Here is a 21,931-nt window from a genome sequence, read left to right as displayed (position 1 = left end):
TCATTTCTGGTTATTGTCCTAACACCCACTGTCAAATATCTATAAAATTTAGTTGGTAGAAACCCTTATTCTTCCCCTTCACTTCTATGAAGGGGAATTTTGTCCCTCTCTTCAAACAAGGAATGTAGGAATAAACTCTTCCAGTTTCTCCAAACCTTATTTGATACTCCCTATAAAAGGAGGAATATGTTATCTATCAGATTGGAGAGATTGCTGGGATCCTGGCATCCAGAAGAAGCAGCATAGTGTGCGGTGGTTAAGTACCCAGCTCTGAAGCCAGAATACTGAATTTGTAAACCCAGGTCTCTTGCGTAGCCTTTTTGAGCCCTACATTACCCATCTGTGAAATGCTGTTGTTATCTTACTTGCCTCATGTAGTTGTGAGAGGATTATGTAAATTGCTCAGCACAAAGTAGCCATTCAAAAAGTGCTGGTTATTACTGGTTGCAATACAAGGAGATGCTTTTACCAAGCCTCTAAACTGTGGTCCTCAGTCTACACTGCACAGTGGAATTGCCTGGAGAACTTTTCAAATATACCTGTGCCTGGCTGGTTTCATCCCCAGAGATTCTGATTTGATTAGGCTGGTATATGTCCAAGTTCACTGGGGTTTATTCAACCTCTCCCAGTGATGCCAGTGAGGATCTTTGTTTTTAAACCACTTTTCTAAAGTTAGCAATGGGATTCTTTTTCTGCTCTCAGACTGTCAGAAAAAAGACAATGGGCTCTCCATTGTACTTGGTCTTCAGAGGAAACAGTTCTGGCACAAATCCTGCCTTCTAGAAGCCAACCTTCCTCTTGCTAAAGACTGGCTGTTTGAGGGAGGCCCCATCCATCTAATCCCTGCTGGCTACTGATGTGTATGTGATCCTTCTGCAGGCCCTATACACTCCAGGTGCAGTGAGTAATAGGGAATCTGGTTTCTCTGCCTTCATTTCTAAATTATGTTCTCTATCTAATCCTTCCAGAGATGTTGTAACTTGGAGTGATTAGGCCTCTATAAGGAAAATGGATACTTTGATCCTGAACTGCTTATCAGTTCTTTGTATTCATATTCTTTTGGTTAAAACCTGGAAGGAAAGAGGCATAAGTGGGTGTCTGACATCATGCTCTGCACAAGCCAGAAATGCTTAAAGCATAGGCATGGAATAGCATTATAGATAAAATGAGGGTAAAACAGGACCTACCTTGTGAGGGTTAATTAAGAAGGTATTAAATGTGGAGTGCTTAGAACAGATCCTGAAACATTGTAAGGGCTCAATAAATATTAGGTATCATTTGGAAGTTAACAGCATACAGGGTTGAGTGCTGGGTGATCTAATTTGGGCTAGACTAGATGACTGGCTGGGCCCCAGCTACTGAGCCTGGAGTTGGGTGTTTTAGAAAAGCTCCTGGCATGCCCTGCAAAAGACTGGGATGAGAAGTCTTTTGCTTGGCTTATGTTTCAGTCCCTAATATACACAGGACTCAGGCACTTTTGTGACTTGCTTGTGTTTGCACTTCAGCTGGGACAAGAGCTGGGGTTGGTGTGACATTGTCAGGGAAACCTTTTAGCTTCCAGATAGGGTTCCTTCCAAAACAGAATATCATTACTGTGCAGGGTTTTTAGCCAAAATTGTGTCTTACAGTGGAAGAATTTTTGCTTTTATAGCTTGTGTTTTTAACTTTTTTATCAAACAGAACTCCAGTGGTGTGAGAATTTTAGCCTTTCCATGATTGTGCTAAACTTTGGTTGGCAAATCAAGATTAACTACAACAAAAATCTGTCTTTATCTCATTTAGTATTGTATCCAGGTCCATGGAAGGAGTGGGAGGAAGTTGGAATCTTGTGCCTTCTTTACAGACTCCTGAAATTAACTACTATATCATGCAATCCAATAGGTTTTATGGTTCATTTTAAGAGCTAAGGCTGAAATGGATTTCAGAGACCCACACCATAGGTTCAACCCCTGAGGGATGGATAGCATATTCATGAAACCATATCAAGGTACTAAGTGGTACTTTCTTGTTGCCCAGTGCTTTATTGAGGATTCAAAGATATGACAAGATGTGAGATGATCTAAGTAAATTCTAGTGAGAGGTCAAAGACTTGGGACTAAATCCCCATTCAGGTCTTATTTAGAGGCATCAGAACCCAATTTTATTATCCCAACTGTGGCAGGTTTAATTGTATATAGTAGAGAACAACATGATTTTAATCTTGATCCATTCTTGTGGGTGTGCTTTCATTGAAAATAGGACTTTTTGAAGGTGTTATTTTTAGCTAAGGTGAGACCTAACTTAATGGGGTTGGATCTCAGTCTTGTTCCTGGCACTTTATGAAGAGAAAGTCACTTGGAGGAGTAGAAGCATGAAGTCAAAGGAACTCAGAAGGCAAAGCAGAGGACAAAGCCAAGGAACCCAAGAATTTCCAGACAGCCAATGTATTATCAACCCCAGGAAGGAGCAAGTCTTCAAGCCTCTGATAAAATGAGACAATAAATTCCTGTTGTTTAAGCCAAACTATTGTGTGTTATTTGTCTTAGCAGCCTGGCAAACTACAACACCGGAAATCCAAACATAACCCCAGGAGTGCCACCTTCCCCTCTATTTGAAATGAGGAGATAGATGAGGAAGGAGAGGAAAGAAAAGGGAGAAATGGGCTCCCCCTAAAACTACATCAGGGTTTAAAAACTTTATTAACATATTCTGTTATTACTAAACAAGTGTGGTTTTACCTATTTGTTTTTTTGGATAATTTATATTCATCTTGATTTCAGAAGTATTAAAAATAAATCATAGTCTAGTGATTACACCACCTGCTTCAGGTAAAAGGAAAGATTTTTTTTAACTAAATTCAGTTTTATTGAGGTGTATTCACGTACCATACAATCGTCTATGATGTACAATCAACTGTTCACAGTACCATTATATAGTTACGCATCTATCACCCCAATCTATTTTTGAATATTTTCCTTACACCAGAAAGAATCAGAATAAGAATAAGAAATAAAAGTGAAAAAGAACACCCAAATCATCCCCCCTATCCCACCCTATTTTTCATTTAATTTTTGTCCCCATTTTTCTACTCATCTATCCATACACTGGACAAAGGGAGCATGATCCACGAGGTTTTCACAATCACACTGTCATCACCCCTTGTAAGCTACATTGTTATACAATCGTCTTCAAGAGTCAAGGCTACTACTGGGTTGGAGTTTGATAGTTTCAGGTATTTATTTCTAGCTATTCCAATACATTAAAACCTAAAAAGTGTTATCTATATAGTGCATAAAAGTGTCCACCAGAGTGACCTCTTGACTCCATTTGAAATCTCTCAGCCACCGAAGCTTTACTTCATTTCACATCTCCCTTTGGTCAAGAAGATGTTCTCAATCCCATGATGCCAGGTCCAGATTCATCCCTGGGAGTCATAAAAAGGAAAGACTTTAAAGGAACTTAGAAGATTGATAAATAAGAATTTTAAGGAAAAACCCTAAAAACTTTAGAGAAATAAATGTTTATGAAGGTAAACATATCCAGTAACAATATATTTTAAATACTTTTTTACCTGGATTTACTTATTGAAAGTTTTATAAAGGCAAGTTTGTTGCCAATGGTAGTTTTTAAAATGAGTACAGTAATAAAACTCTTCCTCTGGATCATTTAGGAGACTGTTTCTACCAACAGTTCAATTAAAATATGTATGTCATTGGCAGAAAATAGTTCAAGAGTTCAAAATAATTCTCAGAAGGATTTCCTTGGCATTGACATCAAAACGTAGCCAGAGAGATGTAATCTCCTAATATTATTGACATAGCAACTTGGAATAGTTAAATATATAGTTTGTGCCCTAGAGAGAAGCCTAATGCTCATGAATGAGGAATTTTCAAGGGTCGTGGTTTGATTATCCTTCATTTGGGTTCACACTTTTTAATCTTATCACCATGTTGGATAGAAGATTCTAAGTGGATGCTTTAATTTCTAGGCTGCTAAAAGAAATACTATACAATGGGTTGATTTAAAAACAGGAATTTATTGTCTCATGGTTTCAGAAGCTGCCACACTTTGTTCTTCCCAGTGTCAGTATTTTCTAACCAGTTTGCAAACTTTGAGGTCCCTTGGCTTTTATGCCACTAGACAGTGTACATGGTGGCATTTCACCTTTTTCTTTCAGGTTCTGTTGACTTCAAACTTGTTGCTTCACTTGTAATTCCTCTCTTTGTCCAATTCCCTTTGCTGTCAAGGACTTCAGCCATCTTGAATTAAGGCTTATCTCCATTCAGTTTGGGCACAACTTGGTTAATAATATCTTCAAAGATCATGTTTACAAATGGTTTCATACTTACAAGACAAGGGTTTGGGACTTGAACTTGTTTTTTTGTGGGAGACATGATGTAATCTCTAACAGTGGGAGACAAAAAAAACCCATTGGACTGGACAGCTAAGACTTCATAATAGAGGTGGGAATAGATTTTGTTGTCTCAGAAAGGAGTAGGTGTGGTGTGAGCATGTGTGGGTAAATAGATGCCTCTTTTTACAGCCAATATACAATTTCTGAAATCTTCCCCTGAAATTATAGTCATAACTTATTTAATCTTATACCTGCATTACTACAATAGCATTTTTTTTTTCTTCAAAATACACAGAACACCTCAGAAGATTCCTTTATTCCCTAATCTGGAAATATCCCATAATTTATAATGTAATGACTGCCTATTTTCCATCAGCCTTCAGTCTTAATTTGTTTGGTAAGCTACTAAACAAATAAATAAAGTAAGCATCATTTGTGCTCACTTCATTTCCTTATATTCTTTACTCTCTTATGCAGTCTGTAAGCCAGGTCCCTTTCTTAATGGTTCTCTGCATGTCACTTCCATTCTTTGTTGTATGTCTTTTATATTATGTATATTACCAGCAACATTTCTCTCCATCCATCTAAACCCTCTTCTTTTAATGCTCAGATCAAGGTCTACAAAATGCCCCAAGGAAAGACTCACTTGTCTTCATCGTTTCCCAAACTCTTGCTACACATATAACACTTCACAAGTCACAATTTTTCCTATGGTCCTCTGGAATTATTGGTGTAAGTGTTATTCCCCCTCAGTTTGATTGCAACCTTATTCATATCATGGTCATACATATATCTTATGTTTCTTGCCCAAAATTTGTACCAGACTTTACATAAAATAAGGACTCAGTTGTTCCAGAATTTTGTATATACTGCGGTGGAGATTGTAAGATATAAAAAAGGATAAAAAATGGTTTCAGTTTTCAAGGTTTCTGTTCAAAATATAGTGGGGGAGATAAATGCCTACATCTATAGCTAGGTATTAAAGGCAGGCTCTTGTAATGTTGAAAATTGTATACCACTGTCACCAAATGTTTACCTAAAATGTGTGCACTCTTGAGAAACTTCTAATTGCCCTGTTCTCTGAGTTCCTAGCCAATAATGCCAATATACAACAAGAAGGTTGATGTGTTAATAGAGTGCCTCTACTTCTACAGCAGTGATGCTCCTTAATGAATATGGGGCAGTGTAGATACATGCTTGTTTGCTTTATCAACCTTGTAGTTCCCCTGTAAAGGGAGATTATAGCAGGTATGGGAGTCAGTAAGGAGTAGGCCACACTGTTCTTACAATAGACCTCATCTATTGTCCATTGCTCCACCTTCATGCTATCTGTCTTTAGAATATAATGAGAACACATCTACTATAAGTCATTTTGTCATAGCTGAATGCTTCACTTTTTTATTATTATTTAGCCTCACTGTCCACATTATATGGCAGTTTTATGAACATAAAAAAACCTTTCTCATTCATTTATTCAACAAATATTTATTGATTGCTGACCAGGCACTATTATATATTCCTGAGGATATATCAAAGAATAAAACAGATAATTTCCCTTCCCTTGGAACTCACATTCTAGGGCAATATGACTGTTTCAGGTGAGAGCCAAATTGATGTGGGGATTCATGACTATATCTCTGCTGATATAGCAAAGTGAGCAAACTTTCACCTATAATGAGAGATATTAGGGATGTGTTGGAAAAAGACTCTGCCGAAGAAAACAATTAAGAATATTACTCCTTTTCTACTCTTAGCCACAAAAGAATGTGGGGTCAGTAAAAGGTAAGTAAGAGTCAGTGGAAAGGATCAAATGACTCATTTCTTGTTATTCTAATCTTTTTATAAATTTATGAAATTTTCTTATTTAAAAACTTAGAAATGTCCCCTGCTCAGAACCACAAAACAGGTGCTATTTATTGCATCATTTATTCATGCATTCATGTGATGCAGTTTTTTGAGTGCCTTCTGTGTGCCAGGCACTACTGAGGATTCTGTTCACACAAAACTTACACTCTAGTAAGTTGTAGTAGTGGGGCCTGAGGAGTCAGAAATAAATAAATACATAAATAAGTGAGGAAAATGGCAAAAACTAAAAGTGCTATCCTGACTGCAATGTAGGATGACGTTTATAAAGAAATAGTGGGGATTACTTTACATTAGATGTTTGAGGATGATCTGTAGGAAAAGTAAGTATTCAAGCTGAGGCATAAGCAGCAAGAGCTAGTTACGGTAGACTGGGAGAGCATATTAGTTACATATTAGGAGATGTCGTGAAAATACTTTAAAGTAGAAATAAGCTATGCATGCTTGAGGAATCCATAAAAGTCAGGGAGTGTGGTTGATGATGGGAGTTTGTCTTGCAGGGTTTTTAACATAAGGTAAGGGGTCTGTATTTTATTTTCAGAGCAAAGAGAAACCTTGGGAAGGACTATTGGTTTCCTATTGCTGCTGTAAGAAATTACCTCAAATGCAGTAGCTTAAAACAATGTAAATTTCTTTTATTACTGTGCTGGAGACCAGATGTCTGAAATAGGTCTCATCAGGATAAACTTAAGGTGCTAGCAGAGTTGTGCTCCTTCTGGAGTCTATAGTAGAGGATATGTTTCTTTGCCTTTCACATCTTCTACAGTCTCTCAGTATTCCTAGGCTCATGGTATTCTTTCATCTTCAAAGCCAGAAATGGCCAGTTGAGTCTTTCTTACTGTGAAAGAAGGGGAGAACACTCAGTCTTCAGTGTCCATGCAAAAGAAAGTTTTATTCTACTCATTTCTACAGGTCGTTATAGCATACAAGGTAGTCTCCTACGTGACTGTTCTCAGGTACATTTTTTCTAAAGCCATGAGGTGTATTTACATATCTTTAGTCTTAAGGGACAATTTCTTTGGGGGCTAGACTGGAAGCAGTGGGGGAGGGAGACAGGAGCATGGAAGGAGCCCAGCAGGAGCTCAGAGATTATTGCAGTCCACTTTCAGATGTGCAAGGCTTTTGGCCTTTTCCTAGCTCCAGTGTCCGCCTTCAGACATCTGTAGCTCCGGGGAGGCCCTGCTCTATAGTTTGTTAAGCCAGGGGGCCTTCCTTGTCTCCACATCTTACTACATTCCATTACTTGGACTCTGACTTTTCTGTCTGCCTCTTCAATATTTAAAATACTTTTGTGATTGTGTTAGGCCCACCTGGGTAATAAAGGATAATTTCCTTATTTTGATGACAGCTGATTAGTCAACTTAATTCCATTTGCAACCTTAATCCCCCTTTGGTATATAGCATAATGTTTATAGGTTAAAGGGAATAGAAACTGGGACACCTTTGGGAGGTCATTATTATGCCTATACCAGGGGGTGTGATAGCAGATAAATGGCAGTGTCTTATTTATATTTTAAGTAGAATACTTTACATAATCTTTGAAAGGGTAAGGGAGGGTGCCAGAAGGATCCACCCAGCTCTGGGCTTGATTTGGCCTTTGTGGCTTTTGACTCCTTCCTGGACTTGGCTCCGAAGGGTGGCTCCAAGCAACAGTCTGAGGAGGACCTGCTCCTGCAGGATTTCAGCCTCAACCTCTCCACCAAGTCCTCCACGTTTTCTTTGGGAATGCCTTCATTTTGTCTGCCATCCCCATCTGGTTATATTGGTGAATATGGCACATGGATCTTGTTCAGTCTGCTGTTCTGTATAGTGTGATGACCCTAGTAAGCACCTATTTGGTAGCTTTTGCATACAAGAAAGTCAAATTTGTTCTCAAACACAAAGTAGCACAGAAGAGGGAGGATGCTGTTTCCAAAGAAGTAACTCAAAAACTTTCTGAAGCTGACATTAGAAAGATGTCTTAAAAGGAGAGAGAGATGAAAGAATCTTGTGGAAGAATGAAGTCGCTGATTATGAAGCTACAACATTTTCCCTCTTTTATAGCACTCTATTCCTGTTCTTGGTGGTTGTTGCTTCTTTCTTTATATTGAGGAACTTCAGCCCTACAGTGAACTACATTTTGTCCATCAGTGCTTCATCAGGATCATCGCCCTTCTGCCTACTGGCTCCAAGGAGACCATGTCAGCTTTCCCTGTGGCTTTGTATTTATGAGTGGCCTTTGGTATATGGAAAAGTAGCAGGGTGGTCAGGGTGGGGGACACACCAGATGTTTTTGTAGCCTAGAATTTGAGGGTTTAAGAAAACCAACAAAATGTAATTCAGTGTTTGTTTACTGGCTCTTTTTGACAGATTGCTGAAATTAAATGAATTGAAAGAGAAACTCAGAGTAACAGGACATTTATTAAAAGGCAAAAAGTGTCTTGAAATGTGTTATAGCCATAGGAAGAGAAAATAACCTGTTTCTTTGATATTTCAGAGATCATAGTAACCTTGGCTGAGCTGTTATTATTTATAATAGTAGCAAGAAGTTAATAACTGGTTCTCTGTGTTCCAAGCACAATATTATAACTTTTTTTGAACCAATGTCACAATGAATCTTCTCCCCTGGGGTGTTGAATGGAAACCTCATGTTTACAAGTCTCTGAATTTGTGATTTGAAATAACGCAAATTTCAAATATGGTTTCTCCACCTCAGGGATGAGAGATGTTAGAAAAGTTCTTTTTTAAAAAAATAATAAGAAAAGCAGCCAATGTAATAACTAAAAATAGTGCCCAGGCATATGAGAATAGTCCTGTGGTCTTAAAGCTCACACAGTTCCATTATATGCCTTGGGCCCTGGGTGGCCAGGTAAGTCATCTTTACCCTGTCATGTTAGTTTGAACTTAAAGAGACTAGAATCATTTTTTTTTCCTTTGACCAGGGTTTTATACCACTGGAAGAATGTTAAGTAAGACAGAGAATTTCTTTCCTAAATATTGATATGTAAAAGACCAAAGTAATTTTTGTAATCTTATTTCCAGAATTCTGAGAACTCTAAAAAGGAATTAGTAATGGTTTTAGTGCTTCTCAGCATGTTTCCATTAGTACTTTCATAAATTTGACCATTTATCACAGAGGTTCCCATGGATTGTGAAACAAATATTGATCCCTTCTCCCTTCAGTCCAGCTGAAAGCAGGCTATTGCATTTTTACCAGTTGTGTACAGATATTTTCTGTGTGGCCTGACTTGAAAAAGTTTGTGAAGCTCTTCTTTAACCTATATTACTACAAAGGCTATGGAGTCACAGGTGATACTTGTTTCCTATTATTTTATGACTATATCCAGTAATTTCTACAAAGCAATACCTCAAAGTAAATATCTTATTCTTAATCTTTAGTCTCCACTTCTAAATATAAGATGAATGTTATAAACTACATTAGTTTTCTTATTTTTATATTTATTAAAAAGGTGTTCATTAGGAGTCCATCTTCTAGTTTATGACATTGGCTGTTTTGGTGTACCGCATCAAAGGAATTGGAAGTAAAACAGGTCAGGAGCCCATTTCCATAGTTACCCAGATCATCATTGCAAATGAGGATTATGTTTTATCATTGTTTCCAAAGGTTTGCAATTCTTTGCTTTTCTTTGATGCATTATTATCTGAGTGCCATCTCTGGATAAGATGAATGAATGGGGAAGTCAGAAGAGATTCACTGCTAAGTACAGTTAGAGAAACTCCCAAGAGGTTTATTTCTTTTTTACTTTTCTTTTGATAAATAACCAGTCAGTAGTTTGACTGGTGATAAGGAGTTTGTGTACAAGATGCATTTGCTTCCTTGACAGAATTATTATTTCAAACCATCAGTGTCTACTATATGTTACCAAATCTGGGCCAAATATCTTTTTTAAATTTCAGGGAAAAAAACGGCCACTAGATGGCAGTACCTGTATAACTGGGGAGGGGGTGGAGTGTGACTCTCTACTGTTCTTAATATATGACACAGGACAGTGTAGCTGAAATGGGGTGATGAAATGGGATATCACCCAAATATTCTTAATAGAATTTCTCTGTACTCATTAAACTGAATAAATTTGTAGGAGAATGAATAAGCAAAATTTGTTTTCACTCCTGAATTTTTCTTTCAGTTCTTTTTGGTTTTAATCCTGATAATGGTTTCTAGCTATCTTTTTGTTAAACAAATTTCCATGCATGAGATTATAAGGCATAAATATACTCATGGTTCCACAGTTTTTATTAAGGATTTACTCTACTAATATTTTATTTACTCTTGTGAATTACAGAACCTTTCTTCCAGTACTCCCCCCATCATATCAAAGGGCTGTGTGGCACATAGAATTACACTGTGCTGAATTTAATTTACTTAGTAACATTCTGCTGTAGAATTTTATCTTAAAAAGAAAAGGGATTCTGTAATTGGGACTCAAAATGATTAGTTTTTTCAAACTGCTTGTGATAATAGAAGCATAAGGTGTTGGAACATTTTTATATTTCCTCATTTATAACTTAATAAAATTCTGGGATTGAAAAAAAAATAGAAAGGGTAAGAGTGGAAGTAACATGAGGTAAGGAGTTTGCATTTTGTTTTCAGTGCAAAGAGAAACCTTGGGAAGGACTATTGGTTTCCTATTGCTGCTGTTAAGAAATCACCCCAAATGTAGTAACTTAAAACAATGTAAATTTATTTTATTACAGTGCTGGAGATCAGATCTCTGAAATAGGTCTAATCAGGCTAAAATTAAGGTGATGCTGGAGTTGTACTCCTTCTGCAGTCTTTAGGAGAGGATATGTTTCTTTGTCTTTCCCATCTTCTACAGTCCCTCAGTATTCCTAGGCTCATGGCACCTGTATTAGTTAGGGTTCTCTAGGGAAACTGAACCAATAGGAGATAACTGTAAACAGGAGATTCTACAAAAGTGTAGCACAGGATGCATGAGTCCAAATTCCATAGGACAGGATGCACAAGTCCAAACTCCATTGGGCAGACAGTAAGCTGGCAACTCCAATGAAGGTCCTCAAAGAATTCCCCAGGAGAAGCTGGCTGCCTGAAGAAGTGAAAGCTCTCTCTTCTACCTTAAATGTCTTCAACTGATTGGACTAAATCCAGCTGATTGAATTCTCTCATTGCAGAAGACATGCCCTTTGTTGATGTAATCAGCCACAGATGCAATCAATTGACTGATGATTTAATGAAACAGCCTTCTCATTTATTAAACAGACACAAATGCACTTGCAGTAATGGTTAGGCCCAGTGCTTGCTTGACCAGACACCTGGGCATCATCACCTGGCCAAGTTGACACATGAACAGTACCCTTCCATCTTCAAAGCCAGAAATGGCCAGTTGAATCTTTCTTACATTGCATCCATTGGACTCTGACTTTTCTGTCTGCTTCAGCAAAATTTAAAATACCCTTGTGATTATGTTGGACCCACCTGGGTAATTCAGGGATAATTTCCTTATTTTAATGACTGCTGAGTAGCCGCCTTAACTAAAATTGATAACTTAAACCCCCCTTGGCATATAACATAATGTATTTACAGTTTAAAGGGAATAGAAAATGCAAAAACATTTGGATAACATTATTATGCTTACACCAGAGGGTTTTATGGCAAATACATGGCAGTATCTTATTTACATTTTAACTAGAATACATAATCTTAGAAAATGGATCATGAAGTATAAGGGTGGAAGTGGGGCAAATAGCTAGGATAAAGCAGTAGTTCAGAAATAGAGTGATACTTCTGGACATAAAGAAAGGCAAATGGACTTGGGTTATATTTTGGAGGATGAGTCAACAGGTGTGCCGGTTTGAATGTATTTTGTCCCCCAGAAAAAGCCGTATTCTTTGATGCAATCTTGTGGCGCAGACAGAATAGTGGGGATTAAGTTGGAACATTTGAATTAGGTTGTTTGCATGGAGATGTGCCCCACCCAGCTGTGGGTGGTGACTCTGGTGGGATACTCCCATGGAGGTGTGGCCCCACCCATTCAGGGTGGGCCTTGATCAGTGGAACCATATAAATATGCTGACTCAAAGAGATGGAACAGAGTGCAGCTGTGAGTGACGTTTTGAAGAAGAGCAAGCTTGCTAGAGAGGAACATCCTGGGAGAAAGCCATTTTGAAACCAGAACTTTGGAGCAGACGCCAGCCACGTGCCTTCCCAGCTAACAGAGGTTTTCCGGACGCCATTGGCCATCCTCCAGTGAAGGTACCCGATTGCTGATGTGTTACCTTGGACGTTTTGTGGCCTTAAGACTGTAACTGTTTAGTGAAATAAACCCCTGTTTTATAAAAGCCAATCCATCTCTGGTGTTTTGCATTCTGCAGCATTAGCAAACTAAAACAACAGGGTTTAATGATGATGTGTGCCTGTAATGGAGGGTGATGGAGAAAAGAAAATGTGAGGAGTGGATAGGGTTATTTATATGTTGAAGGAAATTGGGGGAGGAATATTTAGTATGGGGGCAGGTATGGAGATAGAAAACATGAGTTTTATTTTATCCATGTTATATTTGAGATGTCTTTAAGTTTTCTAAGTGGAAATTTCAAATAGGCATTGAATATAAAGCTCTAGGGAGTCAAACTGGTATTTGGAGTGATCATCATAAATTTTTATAGCTATAGGAATGAATATGATTATCTAGAGAGAGTGAGAAGTTGGGAAAAAAGGGTGCTTGGGTGAGAGCACTTTGGTGTTCTAACATTTAGATTAAAATCACACTGCCTGGCTTATAGTTTGCATGGTGGGAGGAAAATGCAGTAGAGTAGTGTTTTGGTTTGCTAAAGTGGCTGGAATGCAATATACCAGAAAGGGGTTGAATTTTACAATGGGGAATTATTAACTTACAATTAACAGTTCTGAGGCTGTGAAAATGGCCAACTCAAGCCATCAACAGGACAATACCTGGTCTCTGAAGACAGGCTGTTGGCATAAGGGACAACTCTGTCACATGGAATGACACATGGCCAGCATTTGCTGATCCTCCACTCCAGGGATTTTTGCTTTTGGCTTCTGGTTCCAATGGCTTCCTCTCTGAGCTTCTTTGGGCTCTCTCATAGTTTCTCTGGGGCTTTTCTCTATGAACTTCTTTCAGTGTCATTCCTTCATAGACTCCAGTAAAGGATTAAGACCCACTTTAGGATAATTTCTCAGTTGAAATAACCTAATCAAAAAGTCCTACCTACAATTGGTCTGTATCCATAGGAATGGATTAAAAGAACACAGCCTCTTTTGGGGTACATAACAGCTTCAAACCACCATGCTCTACCCTCTTGACCTCTAAAGGACATTTTTTTCCATATGAAAAATACATGCATTCCATCACAATATCACAAAAGGCTTAAATCATTTTAGTAACAATATTAAGTGCAAAGTTTTATCAAAATCAGTTACAAGTGTGGTCGGTCCTAGGACAAAATTCCCCTTGGCTATGGAACTGTGAAAATTAGGAGTTATCTGCTTCCAATATACAAAAGAGGGACAATCTTAGAGTGAATGTTCCCATTTCTGTAGGGAGAAATGGGAAGGAAAACAGGGGTCATCAGACCCAAATGGTTTCAAAAACCTGTAGGGCATACTTCATTAGATTTCCAGGTCTGAAAGTCATCTATAGAATGATGTTTTATCCTCAGGCTTTGATAAAATGGCAGCCCCACTAAGAGTTTATGTAGTGGCTTTGCTCTCTCCAGACATTGGAGTGAGGGCTCAAACATCTCCAAGCACTGGGGAGACAGCCATGCTCTCATCTTCACCCTCTTCTAGCAGCATCAGGGTGGCAGCCGATCTCTAGGCCCCACTTCTGGGACATAGGCTTAACCCCCTGAGAAGAGTGGGGTGCCAGCCAGAATCTCCCCAGTCCCTAGGTAATGTGCTCCACCCTGTCTGAGGTCTGGGGTGGCAGCACTCTTGCTGAACAATGGGGTAGCCAATCTCTCCTCAATTCCCCAGGCATCTGAGAGCTCTGGGGTGGTAACACTCTTCTTGAACAACAGGGCAGAAGTCCTGCCCTCTGCAAAGTCCAGGGCAAACTCACCCTTTCCACAGGCATGTGTGGGTCCTTCTCCTGGCCTAAGGTATCTTAACTCCAAACCTTAGCTTCCATGGTTCTGCTTTTGAAGTCATTTATCCTCCACCCTGTCCCTTTTCTGTCCCTTTTAGCCCTGACTGACAGTGGTTCCACTCTTACAGATCTCACAAAAATTTGCTGGTTTCATATGCAGTACACAGGGGTCCTAACCTTCAGACAATAGGACTTTCACAAATCTTTTCTGGATAACTCCATCTCCAATCCTGACTTGTACTGAAATAGCTGACTGGCTCCATAATCAGTTAAATCCTCATAGGGAGCACTATTCTCTGGGGACTCACTTTCTGGAAGCTCAATTTTTTTTTTTTTCAAAATATCAATTTCCAGTTTCTTTGTATCCAGGAGTTCAGTTCTGAGCTTATCCCTTTCCTTTTGCATTTTACTATAAGCTTCCTCTCTGAGCTTCTTTGGGCCCGCTTTTTAGCTTCTCTGGGGCTTTTCTCTGTGAGCTTCTCTCAATTTCATCTCTTTTACAAGACTCCAGTAAAAGGATTAAGACCCACCTTGGGGCAACTCCTCAAATGAAATAGCCTAATGAAAAGATCTCACCTACAATTGGTTTGAACCCACAGTAATGAATTAAAAGAACATGGCCTTTTTTGGGGGGTACATAACAGCTTCAAACCACCACCTGTAGAAATTAGAGGAAGTGACTTGAAAAAACAAGGCAAGAATGACAAACCAAGGGGCCTGAATTTTTTTCTTTTATTTTTCAATTCAGTTTTATTGCAATGTATTCACATACCCTACAGTCATCCACGGTGCGCAATCAGTTGTTCACATTACCAACATATGGTTGTGCATTCATCACCAAAATCAGTTTTTGAACATTTTCATTACTCCAAAAAATAAAAATAAGAATAAAAATACAAGTAAAGAATAACACCAAATGCATCCATCCTCCCTATCCATCCCCACTCCCCCCCATTATTCATTTAATTTTTGTTTCCATTTTTCTACTCATCTGTCCATATACTGGATAAAGGAAGTGTGAACCACAAGATATTCACAATCACAGAATCACAACGAGTAAGCTAATTAAACACTTGTCCTCAAGAATCAAGGAGAAGCCTGAATTTTATTTAGTAGACCTTGAATGTTATATTCTTGGCATTAAATAATTTTAAGTGAAAGAATTTCCTAGATCAAACATGTTTTAGAAAAAATACTCTGGCTGTGGTGACTCAGCACTTTGTTCTCAATGTTGCACTTTGCATGTTGATATGGCATAAAAAATAAATCAATCAACAAATGTTTATTGAGTGCTTCTAATGTACCAAGTAAGATTAAGCTGTGGAATAAAGGTGACTTAAACCAGGATCATTATAGAAAACAAAACAAAAACTCCAAATTGAAAATTATGAGGGATGGTATTCTTTTCTGATCATGTTTGGCTCACTGATCAAGAGTTGGTATCAAGGGCTTAACAGCACCAAGAATAGTAAAATAAAAAGTGTTAAGTCATAACATTATTAAAATATTCTACAATTAAGTCCAGAATTTACATAAGAAACTTGCACACACACCAAATAATAGAGGCTGTTTTATTATAGATTGCATTAAACAGTTCATTTGGCACAGGTATTGAAAGACCTGTAGAAATTTTCTAAGCAGAGAAGGATCAGAATGGGAATGCTAAGCACATTTAACATACAAAATATCAGAGGCATAAAAGCTCATGAATTGTTGGAAGAATGGAAAGAATTTCTCAGTCTTTGTGAGCATAAGGTATATGTGGGAAATTGGTACTATTTACTCTTTATAGAAGTGTTGCTCAAAGGTTAATTTGGTTTTTATATACCCTACCTGAAATAAATATTGAATGACTCAGCTATCCATTAAAAAATTGCCAAGGATTTAAAAATTATTCTGTAAACAGAAGGCAGTATCTTTAAATTTGTTGTTGGAAGAGTAAGAGTAAGAAATCTTCCCAAAATAGAGGTAGGAATTAAGAGATAAAAATCAATAAACTAGGTAATGCTTAATAGAGAAACTGGATGTGGAAGCACAAAAATCAGAATGATGCACTGCAAATTAGGGGACAGTAGTGGTAAATGAGGATAAATGGAAGTCAGGTTCAGGTATCCCAGGGCACTGTAGCCTAAGGTTAAGATTCCCAAGTGTATCCAAAGAACAATGGGGAGACATTCAACATCCCCAGGCTCAGCCTCTTAGTGTCATTTATGACAATGTCATTATGCTCAAACCCCTTATCCAACTTGTCATGAAGTTGCCATAAAGCTCCATGGATTCTTCAAGTTCTCTCATGTCAGTCCCTTCTACTACTTTCACTCAAACTGAAACACATAATTCTCAAATCATCTCTTAGCCATATACAATGGGGCCACAATATTTTTATCAATAAAATCAGCTTTGAGCAAACTATTTTTCTACATTTTGATGAATATGTAAAATTTACTATTCCTACAACTGTCCGTTCATGCTGAGATGATAAATATATGGCAGATGCAATCTTAGATATGTTTGTCATATGAAAGTATAAAGCAGAGTATAACTTGCAGTATGTAGGAAGGCAGAAGTATGCCTGGTAGCAAAGGAAAACATGTAAATTTTGCCTTGTGAATATGAGGCACTTGAGCACACCAATGAACTGTTGTATCAAAATAGCAACAATGTCTGGAGAGCAACCAAGAAAAGATATCATTGACAATGGACAATTAATAGACATTATGTGACATGATTATACTGTAGTGGAATATTATTCTAATCATTTCCTCTTTAATGCACTTGTGTCTCTTAAGTCTTTTCATTTTTTAGAGGATGCTGCCCAAAATTTCTATTATTTGAAGTATAATCTAAAAATCATGAAATGTTTGCAAATCATTATTTTATTGTCTCACTTCTGGCCTATTACAATATTATCATGTGTTAAGGCTCTATATTAAACCTTGCAAGCTAACATCCATCCTAAATATCATTAAAAAGATGTACTTCAACATTATTCTGTTGTTTTCAGGATAAAGTCCAAATCTTTACCAAAATCTTCAACAGCTGTCACAAGTCTACAGATTCCCGCATCAGCTACACCTGCCAATTTTATCAAAGAGCCTCTAAGTAATAGCTTGACATGTATTTTAAAAATTTTCAGCCAGCCTAGTGTCTTAAAAAACTCAATAACTTTAAGCAGGATTTTAAATCTCCAGTCCAACAGAGTTCCCTCCACTCCTTATTATTGTAAATATTTAGATTTCTGCTTATATGCTCCGTTCTCTACAGGAGCCTCCTGCACCAGCCAAACTTTTGTGATACCTGAGTAGGCCATAGACTTTCCTGCCCATTGTCCTTGCCTTTTCCTAAACCCCATCCTGCATTTGCCCTTTCCCTTCAAGAATCAGCCTGTAATCTATTTAATCTTTAGATTCTTTCTCAGCTATTCAGGTAAGAATTCTATATTAGTTGTTAGGCCTGTGACAGATGTCCCTGCCTAGCACATCACCCCTCAGCCCTCCTGAGTTAATATGTAGACTGTTCCTCTATAAGCTGACTCAGGTTTCTCTTTCTCTCTCCATGATGGTATTCTCTGGTCATATGCTGCACTTGGCTTTGGCCAGGGCCTGTGTGATACCACCAGGAATTTAACACTCTAGGAATAATTCAATGAAGCATGGAGGTTGATGGATAAATACCTTGACTTCCTCACATCTTGGTGGAACAGTTTTATGGGATGTTTCACAGTCTTTCAGATGGTCCTTGGTTTCCCACAGTGGCATTCTGCTCATTAATCCATTTATGGCTTTCCTTCCTCCCCATCTCACTTCTCTTTCTCTCATTATGCTTCTTGAGGTTGACTCCAACTTACACTACCCAAATCCTTGCTTCAGAGTCTGCTTTTGAATGGAACATATCAACATAGTCACTAGTATTTTTTCTCATATTTGCTTGTACCAATCTTGTACAAATCACCCAACTGGAATACTAACTTCTTAAAGTGTGCTGAGGAAGTCATATATGCACTCAGTTGCCTTCTCTGAACCCTCACCTCTCCCATCCTTTTCCCCGCTTGCTTGCTTGCATGCAGGTTGTTTTTGTATTTCCACCCTTGTTCACTTGTTTGCAGGTGTTTGGTGTATTTCCATCCATACTTGCCTCATGCAGGTGCTCTTTGTGAATAACCTGGTCTGTCTCTAGAACTTCAAGTATCTGTGTGACACCTGAGATTCAGGGCTAGCGTTTGGCAGCTATAAATGCCAGTATTATCCCATACAGCAACTGCTAAAAAAAGCTGAAAAAGATTCAGAATTCAATTAGAGATACAAATGAAGTGGATTTGGTTAGCCTAAGGCAAGTCAGACTAAAGGGTAAAGGATGATATTGATTGTGTTTCAAAACTTCAAATTTTGTGTGGGACCAAAGAAAGATATGGTTATTAGGTGCAAAATCTCTATTTTCTGTAGCACACCAGATAATTTAACTTACACTGTCAGTTAACTTAAACTCCATAAATACATAGAACTTTGAATGGGGAGTAGGATCTAGTTGATTTTTAGTTTGTGTGAACCTACCATATATCCCAAAGTAATTTGGGCAGAGAATAAAAATGTATTTGCAAAGCTCCTCTGAGGGACTTGTAGAAAATGTGGAAATATTGAACTTCCCCACTTGGGGAATTCCTGATATTCTCATAAGCATTGGAGGCTACAATTTAGAAGGCTGGGCCCTTGAACTTGGGGCTTCCCTTGTGAAGCTTGTTCTGCAAAGGAGAGGCTAAGCCTACTTTTTGTGCCTAAGAGTCATCCCAGGAGAACCTCTTTTGTTGCTCAGGTGTGGCCACTCTCTCTAAGTCAACTAAGCAGGTAAACTCACTGCCCTCCCCCCTATGGGGGACATAACTTCTAGGGGTCTGAAGCTCCCTGGCAACATGGGACATGACTCCTGGCTGTGGACCTGTACCCAGTAGTGGTGGATTGAGAAAGACTTCTTGATCAAAAGCGGGAAGAAAAATGAAACAAAATAAAGTTTCAGTGGCTGAGAGATTTCAAATAGTGTTGAGAGGTCCTTCTGGAGGTATGTGTTATATAGATTTCCTTTTTAGTTTTTAGTATATTGGAATAGCTAGAAGAACATACCTGAAACTTTTGAACTGCAACCCAGTAGCCTTAATTATTTTTTATTCACTTTTTTATTTTTATTTATTATTATTTTTTAGCCTTGATTTTTAAAGATGACTGTATAAATAGGTTGCTTATATGGTGTGACCAAGCAATTGAGAAAACCTTGTGGCTCACACTCCCTTCATTCAGTGTAAGGACAGATGAATAGAAAAAAATGGGAACAAAAAGTAAGTGAATAATTAGGTGTATGGGGAATGGGATGTTTTGGGTGTTCTTCTTTTCTTGTACTTTTATTCTTTTTTAATTTTTTTAATTTTTATTTTATTTTATTTTATTTTTGGGGAAATGAAAATGTCTAAATTTGACTCTGATGATGCATGCACAACTATGTGATAGTACTGTGAACAATTGATTGTCCACTGTGGATGATCGTAGGGTAGGTGAATATATCTCAATAAAATTGAATTAAAAAAAAAAACGTGTATCCAAAATATAAAAGAACTGTTAAACTTAAGAACAATAAAATGAACAACACAGTTTAAATATAGGCAAAAGATCTGAATAGTCGTTTCACCAAAAAAAAAAAATATATTCTGATGGCAAATAAGTATATGAAACAATGCTTATTATCGTATATCATTAAAGAATTACAAATTAAAACAACAAAGAGATACCATTACAAACTATCAGATTTGCTAAAATCCAAAACACTAACAACACCAAATGATGGCAAGGATGTGGAGCAACAAAACTCTCATTCATTTCTAGTGCTAATGTAAAAATATACAGTCACTGTTGATGCGAATGCAAAAAGTTACAGTCACAAAGTAGTTTGGTAGTTTCTTACAAAGTTAAAGTAGGCTTATCATATGATACAGGAAACATGTGTCTTGCATATACCCAAAGGATTAAAAACTTCATGACAATGCAAAAACCTGCACATGTATGCTTACAGCAGCTTTATTAGTAATTGCAAAAAATTGGAAACAATTTGATGCCCTTTGTAGGTGAATGGATCAATAAGTGGTGGTACATCTATACACTGTAATATCATTCAGCAGTAAAAGAAAGGAGTCATTGAGCCACAAAGAGACACAAGAGGAAACTTAAAACATATTTTTGCTAAGTGAAAAATTCAGTCTTCAAAGGTAACATGCTGTATGATTTCAACTTCTTTGACATTCTGGAAAATGCAAAATCAGTAGCTGTTATTAGAGAGGGGGATGGAGAGAGAGATGAATATCCAGATCACAGGGCATTTTTTAAGGCAGTGAGACTATTATATTATATATTATATTACATATAATATAATATATAATAATAATATATAATATATTACATATTATTATATATTACATTACTATAATAATGTAAAGAGAGGATACACAGTATCATGTATTTGTCAAAACTCATAGAACTGTATTAACACAAAGTGTGAACCCTAAAGTAAACTATTGACTTCAGTTACTAAAATGTATCAGTATCGATCCATCAATTGTACCAATTTACCACACTAATGCAAGATGTTAATAAAAGGGGAAGCTATGTATGTGCATGTGTGTGCATGTGTATATGTAGGAAAATTCTTTGTACTTATTGTACAACTTTTCTGAAAACCAAAACCTCTAAATTTAAAGTTCTTTATTAAAATAATAAAACCTAGCCCCCCCACCACACACACACATAAGTAATCCTAGGCCAAGACACTTCAATAGTGAATTCTATGAAATATTTTATGAAGTATACCATCAATTCCTCATAAAATCTTCACAAATTGAAGTTATGGAATACTTTCCAGTTCATTCAGTGAGGCATCTAAATTTGAAAAGAAGTAAAGGTATCACAATTCACAGATGACTATCCCTTACGTAGAAAATCCCAAAGATTCTATAAGAAAACTACAAGTGTTAATACACAAATTCAGCTATGCTACTGAGTAAAAGATGAAGACAAAATTTAAAAATGGGCAAATGATATGAACAAATTCCTCACTAAAGAAGATACATAGAAGACAAACAAATACATAAAAAGATGCTGAACATCATTTGTAATTAGGGAAATGTAAAATAATAAATAGATGTCTACTAAAATGCAAGAGGGCCTATTAGTGATGACAACCAAATAGCTAAGAACACACCTATCATGCATATTTTGGTTTCTAATACTACTCTCAAATAAAAGGAAATATGACTGTTGGAGAAATTGCTAATTATAGGACTGTGGCAAAAAACAAGATGAGCCTGGAGCATCTTTATCATGCCAGAAAGTAAGGAAGTGGTGGGAAAATAAAAATAAGAGAAATCAATACTCAAAATAATGGGTGTATGCCAAAGTGATACAGTAGAACTGAAATAGTTCCTAATAGCTAAAATTGGAAAAATTCAAGCAAATAAATAGCCACGAATCCATACTGAATAAATAAATGGGAAAGAAAAAACAAAAATTCCCTGTAGAAGACCTCTAAATAATTTATGTAGGCACGATGCCCACAAGGAGGGGGAATTCAATCCCCAGTCCTTTTTTAGACCTCATATATTAACTTCATCCAAAGAATACAGTATGGAAAGAGAGAA

General features: G+C 37.3%; 1 pseudogene; it reads left to right on the top strand.

Moving 5' to 3' along the window:
* The first annotated feature begins 6,023 nt into the window (after window positions 1-6,023).
* LOC119511631 lies at window positions 6,024-8,407 on the top strand (annotated as a pseudogene).
* Window positions 8,408-21,931: the final 13,524 nt, after the last annotated feature.

Source organism: Choloepus didactylus, chromosome 1 (assembly GCF_015220235.1).
Source record: "Choloepus didactylus isolate mChoDid1 chromosome 1, mChoDid1.pri, whole genome shotgun sequence".
In the NCBI taxonomy this organism is placed as follows: Eukaryota; Metazoa; Chordata; class Mammalia; order Pilosa; family Megalonychidae; genus Choloepus; species Choloepus didactylus.
This window is presented reverse-complemented; position numbering and strand designations above follow the sequence as displayed.